Source organism: Cydia strobilella, chromosome 2 (assembly GCF_947568885.1).
Source record: "Cydia strobilella chromosome 2, ilCydStro3.1, whole genome shotgun sequence".
Taxonomy (NCBI): domain Eukaryota; kingdom Metazoa; phylum Arthropoda; class Insecta; order Lepidoptera; family Tortricidae; genus Cydia; species Cydia strobilella.
The window spans coordinates 23,296,932-23,304,740 of NC_086042.1; positions in this window are offsets into that span (position 1 = coordinate 23,296,932).

A 7,809-nucleotide genomic window follows, 5' to 3' on the forward strand; every position below is an offset into this window, starting at 1 on the left:
TGTATGTATATATGTAAACACTTTATTGTACAGTCAACCTTTACTAATGTAATAAGTTAGATTTAGTTAAGGTAATATGTCCAGCAAAAGCAAAGTAGGTACCCTTCTACTATATCTCCATTATGGGGCTATACAGAATGATTTTGTTATCTCTGACCAAATTCTGAGGGGTAGGTTTTTTCTATGGGGCCAACCCCGAAATCGCTAACAAAAAAAAATTTGGTTTAGTCAGAGATAACATAATCAGAATCAATCTGTAAGTGTTGATAGAAGCCCTGCATAAGAAACTAGTAGTTGTCTAGCCTAGTGCTAAAAAAAGCTTTGAATAGTTTGAAATTAGTTTATCATCATCATTATCTTCCTAGCATTGTCCCGGCATTTTGCTACGGCTCACTTGGTCCACTCAACAACCTAATTCCAAAAGAATTGCTACACCACTAGTTTTTTACAAAAGCGACTGATATTTGAACAAAAAACGGAAAAAAGCGCTAGCGCACATCTAGATGTAATATAATATCGCTTTATATACACGATTGTCTGTACCCCTAGAAAAGTGTGTTAAGTGTCATTTTGTATGGCATTTTTTGTTTCCGAAACGTCCTGCTTGGCGCGCTGTTCAAAATCTCATACAAAAATAGATAACGCAAAAGCGAACGCTCGCTCGTCACGCTATCGAATGAAATTTACACTACTCGTACTTCTGATTAATTTTTTAATCAAAGTCTAATACTTACTAAGAAATAAATACTACTTAGTTACTGTTACTGTAATAAAATGCGTAATACTTATTTAATTGTTTTTCCTAAGCGATTTAATTCCATCATTATAACAGGCTTTATAAAAAAAAGACTCCCTACTGGGGTTATTTAAACATAACCTTAAATTCGGGTTCATTTTCAATTGGAATCCATTACGAATTGAAATCGAGTAAACCCGGCTTCGTTTAAAAGGCTTAAAAGGGTAGATACCTATTGGATAGAATAGATGAATTTCAAATCAGAAAAATTAAAACATTCGATATTTTTTTAAATATATAGGTATTCCTTGTTCAAAAGAGCTGGTTTTTTTAATCACTGTATAATTATCATTTTCCCGGCATTTGTGAAATAAATTAAGTTTATGGCAAAATTTTCATTTTTGGTGCAAGCTTTTATCGCAGACTGCACTTTTCTTTCCACAGGCAACTAATACTCATCGAGACAATTTTAAAAACCTAAACACGATTAGGTTGCTTTGCTTTATCACAGAGTTCCTATGACCACTTCCTGTCTCCATCATCAGGTCAGCTCGATGGTAGCATAATATTGCATTGTTCCTCGACTTACATATGTATCAGCTTAATCGGAAACCGGGAAGTGGGTTAAATTTAATTTGACCCGTACAAACATAGTTACATTGTTCATACATAGGTACTTATTTACATAGGTACAGCATTGCAAGTTAAATAAAAGCTTGTAAAAAGTATTAAAGTGACAGGTATGACATAACAACCATATGCCTAGTTTAATGGAAATAAAAGAAAAATGAACCAATTCCTTCATCACATTTTACTCCATTACTTACCTACTTAAATATGCTACTTACGAGTAAACGTTGTTTCATCGATTTTTCAGAATCAGTAACTAAACATTGAACCGAACATTTACAAATCAAATATTTAAACAAAAATTATAAGAAAATGTTAATTTTTAGAAGTCGATTAATAAGACAAAGAAACAGGTAAAAGGAAATACCATAATGATTTAAAGGAATATCTTAAGCGGCTGTCGCGAGTTAACCTTAACACCCTCGTTTCCAATATTTCACTTACCCCCCCTCGTTGCATAAAGTATGTACTATAGTTGTTTGGAATAGCACACAAGCAAATGCGGTCGGTGTGGCAAACTAAATACAAACCAACCAGAACCATAAATCTAAATCCGTTTTGCCTTTAGACATCGGGCACGGTTGCGGTGAATAAATAGAAAGGAAAGGTTTTGGCAATCCTTTTAAATTTATAGGTACCAGCGGCGGTAGCACGGTCGCATTTGAAGCAGTGAATCAAAGAGAAAGGAAAGGTTTTGGCAATCCTTTTAAATTTATAGGTACCAGCGGCGGTAGCACGGTCGCATTTTTATCGCTTGTCACCATGCCTGTCACGTTCTAACAAGTATGTAAGTGCGAAAGTGACGGGCATAGTGACAGGCGATAAAAATGAAACCATGCTGTGCCCACAGGCCAAAAGTATGGAAACAAGCATATGACAATAAAAAAAAATGTGATTTTGTTGCGAAGGGTTTTTATACTTCATCGACAATTAGAAATCAAAATAGTAAAAACCGGCCAAGTGTGAGTCGGACTCGCGCACGAAGGGTTTTTTCCGTACCATTAGGCAAAAAAACGGCATAACGTTTCACGTTTGTTGTATGGGAGCCCCACTTAAATATTGATTTTATTCTGTTTTTAGTCTTTTTTTTTTTATGTGATATTCAGCAAACGAGCAGACGAGCCGCCTGATGGGAAGCAGTCATCGTCGCCCATGGACGTAAGCAACATCACAGGAGCCACTTAAGCATTGCCGACCCTTAAGAGCCCTAAATACCCGCTTCTTGAAGAATCCCATGTCGTAGCACAAAGGAAATACCTCAGGAGGCAACTCATTCCACATTCTGCACGTTCTGGGAAGAAACGAGCGGGATGCCCGCTTATTCATGGTGTGCCATGTGTCTAAGAAGTGAGGATGAGCTTTGCTCCTTTGGCGGGAGGTGCGGTGATAGAAACGAGACGATGGCACCAGATCAAAAAGTTCTTCGGAACATTCCCCATTGTACAGACGGTAGAACATGCAAAGAGAGCCAACGTCTCTCCGAAGACTAAGAGGTTCTAAGCCGTCAGTAAGTTCGGAATTGCCGACAATACGAACTGCCCGACGTTGGATGGAGTCAAGGGGAAGGAGCTGGTATTGTGGAGCGCCAGACCAGAGATGAGAACAGTACTCCATATGGGGTCGAACCTGCGCTTTATATAACAAAAGTCGGTGACCCGGTGTGAAGTACTGTTTGGCTCTGTTAAGCACCCCAAGCTTTTTGGAGGCCAGTTTCTTCTTTCTCGCGTTATCACGGCATTTTTGCCACGGCTCATGAGAGCCTGGGGTCCGCTTGACAACTAATCCCAAGAATTGGCGTAGGCACTAGTTTTTACGAAAGTCTACATCTGACCTTCCAACCCAGAGGGTAAGTAAACTAGGCCTTTTTGGGATTAGTCCGGTTTCCTCACGATGTTTTCCTTCACCGAAAAGCGAATGGTAAATATCAAACGATATTTCGTACATAAGTTCCGAAAAACTCATTGGTACAAACAAATTGTTGCACAATGTTTAGATAAATACTTAGGTACCTAATACTTGCTCTTTATACCTAAGATGGGCTAATTACCTACCTAACCCTTATAATTAAGAACAGCTGTAAAAAGTAATGAAATAAATTTATTTGTATTCGTACGAGCCGGGGACTCCGCCGGGGTTCCGCGGGGCCGTTCGGTTGGACTCTTGGACTGGAGTGTATCTTAAGTGAGGTGAGGTACAAGATATTTTTTAAATCATTCATAGGAGGAGCTACTCCTTGACCCAGAACCCTGGGTTCAAGTCGGTCGGGTGGCCTTAATAAATTACGAGACAATTTATAAATTATGCCGTTGAGACCGAGGTAGGTATTTGATTCTTGAATAAAACAGTACTATTAGTTATCACTTGTTTTATTCACTCGCGCGACATGTTTCGGAGATCCTAGGTCTCCTTTCTCAAGCACTAATAGTGCGAGGCGTTCAGCGTTTGTGAATGTTAGTATGTCTCACAACAGTTTAAATTCGACTATTAGTTATTCTGTGATAAAACCTAAACGAAACTTTTCATACTACTTCGAAAGACACGGGATTTTGTGCACTGTAATTTTTTTTTTACGTATTTATTTTAGTTACATATTAGAAAAAAACCCTAACAAAAAAATAAAAAAATTCAGATTACGAAATGTTAACTCGCGTTTAGTTTCAAATCCGTTAAAATACAAACCACGTTTGCTTTTTTTCATATATTTTTAGGGTTCCGTACCCAAAGGGTAAAAACGGGACCCTATTACTAAGACTCCGCTGTCTGTCTGTCTGTCTGTCCGTCTGTCACCAGGCCGTATCTCATGAACCATGATAGCTAGACAGTTGAAATTTTCACAGATGATGTATTTCTATTGTATAAAATAAATATTTAAGTGGGGCTCCCATACAACAAACGTGATATTTTCGCTGTTTTTCGCGTATTGGTACGGAACCCTTCGTGCGCGAATCCGATTCGCACTTCGCCGGTTTTTACGTCCCACGTCTGATTTCAGAAACGTCACTTGAGATCAAAATAAATAGTACCCTCGCGAGACGTGAACCTTTCGGGCCTTTTTGCCGATTTCAATAGAGCCTCTTTTATCTTGCTGCAGGGTTGCCACATACAGTTGCAGTTAACCTGTTACAAAGACCAAGACCCTTCCACGAGATTGAACTGTTAAGTATTGTGTCAATCTGTGGTGTCAATAATATTGGTGTTTTATAAGTACCAAAAATATTGTTATAACAAGTTTGTGTCCAAAGTACGTACGTAAATATTAAATATCCGTAAGTAGTCTGGGTGCGACTATACATGAAAATTAACAAAATCTTCAACTAATTATATTTGTTTAATGTTAATGCAGTCATATATTACAATATAGGACGCACAATTATATTTTCTATTAATTTTAGTTTTCATTCGGTTTAGTTTGTTAGATGGATGCCTCGAGCGCATTTCTTATCGGTAGACTTTTTTCCCTAATCGAATTTTGCCACGGTCGTGGCAAACCGTCACCCTTAGGTCTGACTAGGCAATCATCATCATGAGTGCATGAGCTCAAGGATTTGACAACGACATAAATGCTTACCTACGTTGAAATCATCCCCAATCATTTCCCCTGACCTATCGGATTAATGATGAAGACATGAACCGAAACGTTACTCGGAACACGACCAAAGCTAGCTTATCCCACCCGCGATAGACAACCCTATTCTGTCGCACTTACGTAACTCTTATCCGTCCTTATAGCCTTTAAAATAAGGTTTAAAATCATTTACCCTGATGAAATGTTCCGAAAACTATCTCACGCTTTCTTGAGGATTTTATCGCACGCAAAAGGTATTTTATTTAGTGCGATATAGTTCACTACTGCCCAGTATAACTTTGACCGTTCCATTTCGTACTTAGGTCTATTTTACTAATATATTTTATGGCATGGTTATGTAAGGGAGATCTTGCATAACTGGTGGAAATTTGGGAGTATATTTTTATGCGGTCCCTTTTATGATTGAAGTTTCCAATGTTTCTCTCGTGTCGGAATGTGGGCACATAATCTTATCAGTGACGCTTTGTTTCTTATGCTTATGTTGGTATTTTTGTATTCATTTTTCTTATAATCAAATTTTATGGTCCCGCGTGTCTTCACTAATTTGCCATATTTTACGCAATTTGAAGCCTTTATCAACTTTGACAGTTTCGAACAGGAGCAAATTCAAATAACATTGTGACATCAATAATAATATCATATCGAAAACTGATATCAGTGGCCCGTGCGTCACGCTCGCGCCAATTATAGGAACATGTACGGACCCACGGACAGATACGAGAGAAATGCACCCGCGACTGACTTAATTTAGATATCATTGATATATATCTTCATTCAGATAGCTGCCGATGCCGTCACCAAACATGTTATTACTAAGACTCCGCTGTCCGTCTGTCTGTCCGTCTGTCCGTCTGTTTGTCCGTCTGTCATTAGGCTGTATCTCAAGAACCGTGATAGCTAATTCGCCTTAGTACCTAAATACAATAAAAATTACTGGGACCAGCAACAATTCAGTTAATTACAATCGAATCTATAAGCTGCGTCGCAGTCATCTGGCCTAATTGCGCCTTAATTGGAGTAAAAGTAAAAGGTGCCCGCAATTTGCGAAGTTGGGTGTTTGCAGTAGGCCCTCTGGTCCTACCGCAAGCGAGAGTGCACTAAGCCATTGGTTTTGATATATTTCCGCTAGTATCTATACTTACGAGTGATTAAAAAATTCATTCCGCAAATAAAATCATGAATCATGAGTAAGATCACAGTGGATGTGTCAGGAAGGATGGAAGGAAGGAAGGATGTTATCCGCCCATAGATTTATAAGACCATTCTTTTTTTTAAAGAAGCAAGATAATTTGTCTAGTTTGACAGTACATTACTGGCTCATTTTAGAATAGGTAGATGTTGTACTTTCATCTGCCTAAAATATATCTATTGTCGAAAAATTCTATGGTTCCTAAACATAAAAGGCATTGTATTGTAAACCGGAAATGATTATATAGCTTCTAGATGTGGCAATCTAGCTCTTTATTTGATAATTTCTTATAAAAATACTAAATACGTTTCAATTCTAGAATAACGACTACATTGATTTCATTCAATATATTATGTCATTATTAAATTATTAAGTAAGACTTTATGGCACGAAATGTTCTCTCAATAGCGTTTTTACCATTTATCATAATAAGTGTAAAATATTTTAGCCATAGTCAAAATATGATCCTACCTACCACACCACCACCACACCCACACCACCACACACCACCATACCACACCACACCACGTGGTATACCACATATACCGACGTACATACATACTTACTTAAAAATACAATATTTAATCAAAAACTGCACTGCAACAAAATTGCGCAACGCAACGCAAGAATTATAAAATCGCCGCTGAAGAAACTATTATTTCAAAAAACTAAAACTGTACTTATTTAGCAAAATGCACTATTTGCACAGTTCCAGTAAAATTAAAATTATATACATCTACGGAATTTTCAAGATGTTATCTCAAATGCTAGACGGAAATTGTCCGACATTCTCCAATCTGAGACAATAGGTTTTCGTGCGATAGGTACCTACTATCAAAGCAGCTTACGGCATCGCACAATAGCTATTAATGAGATTGCGTTGTATACATTTTGAAGGATTTCCTATAAAAATTATGGTGGAAAGTAATTAAGTATAGCTTGGTTCGTAGCAAATTAAGTTCATGTCAAGCTATTAATGAGATTGCGTTGTATACATTTTGAAAGATTTCCTATAAAAATTATGGTGGAAAGTAATTAAGTATAGCTTGGTTCGTAGCAAATTAAGTTCATGTCATGTAATATTGACAAAGTTAGACCATTACAGCATTAGAGCTTCAATAGTACAAAATCACTGACTATATAGACATAGTAATTGCCAAAGTTGGAATAGGTACCTAAACATAGAAAGGCACTTATTTCTTCTCATTGTCTTCTTTAACCCGTTGCCAACCAATGCTGAGTGTAGCTCTCTTTTAATGCACGCCATCTTTTAATATATTCATGTTAATTTTCGTTCCGCTATTTTGACCAGATTGTTAATCCACCTCACTGGCCTACCCTCGTTTCGGCGACTAGAATATCGAGGCCTCCTCTCGAACATTGCTCTGCCACATCTTTCATCATGTCTACGGTAAGTATATGTAGCATGCCTTCCTCCACTTTCTCCGAGCTATGGTCTTTGTGGTCTATATCCAACATTAAGGTAAGTCAAAGTGCGTTGTGTCTATGAGAGTAGATAGGAGTTGTCATATTATCATTAGTCCTAATTCTGAAACCGTTAACTTTTCTGGATTTTCGTTTCGATTTTCCTGAAAGACCTATGTGAAATCCATATCAGAGGCCAAGATCCACTTCGGGTCGCTGAGCCAGCGAAGGAAGGAGGAGGGG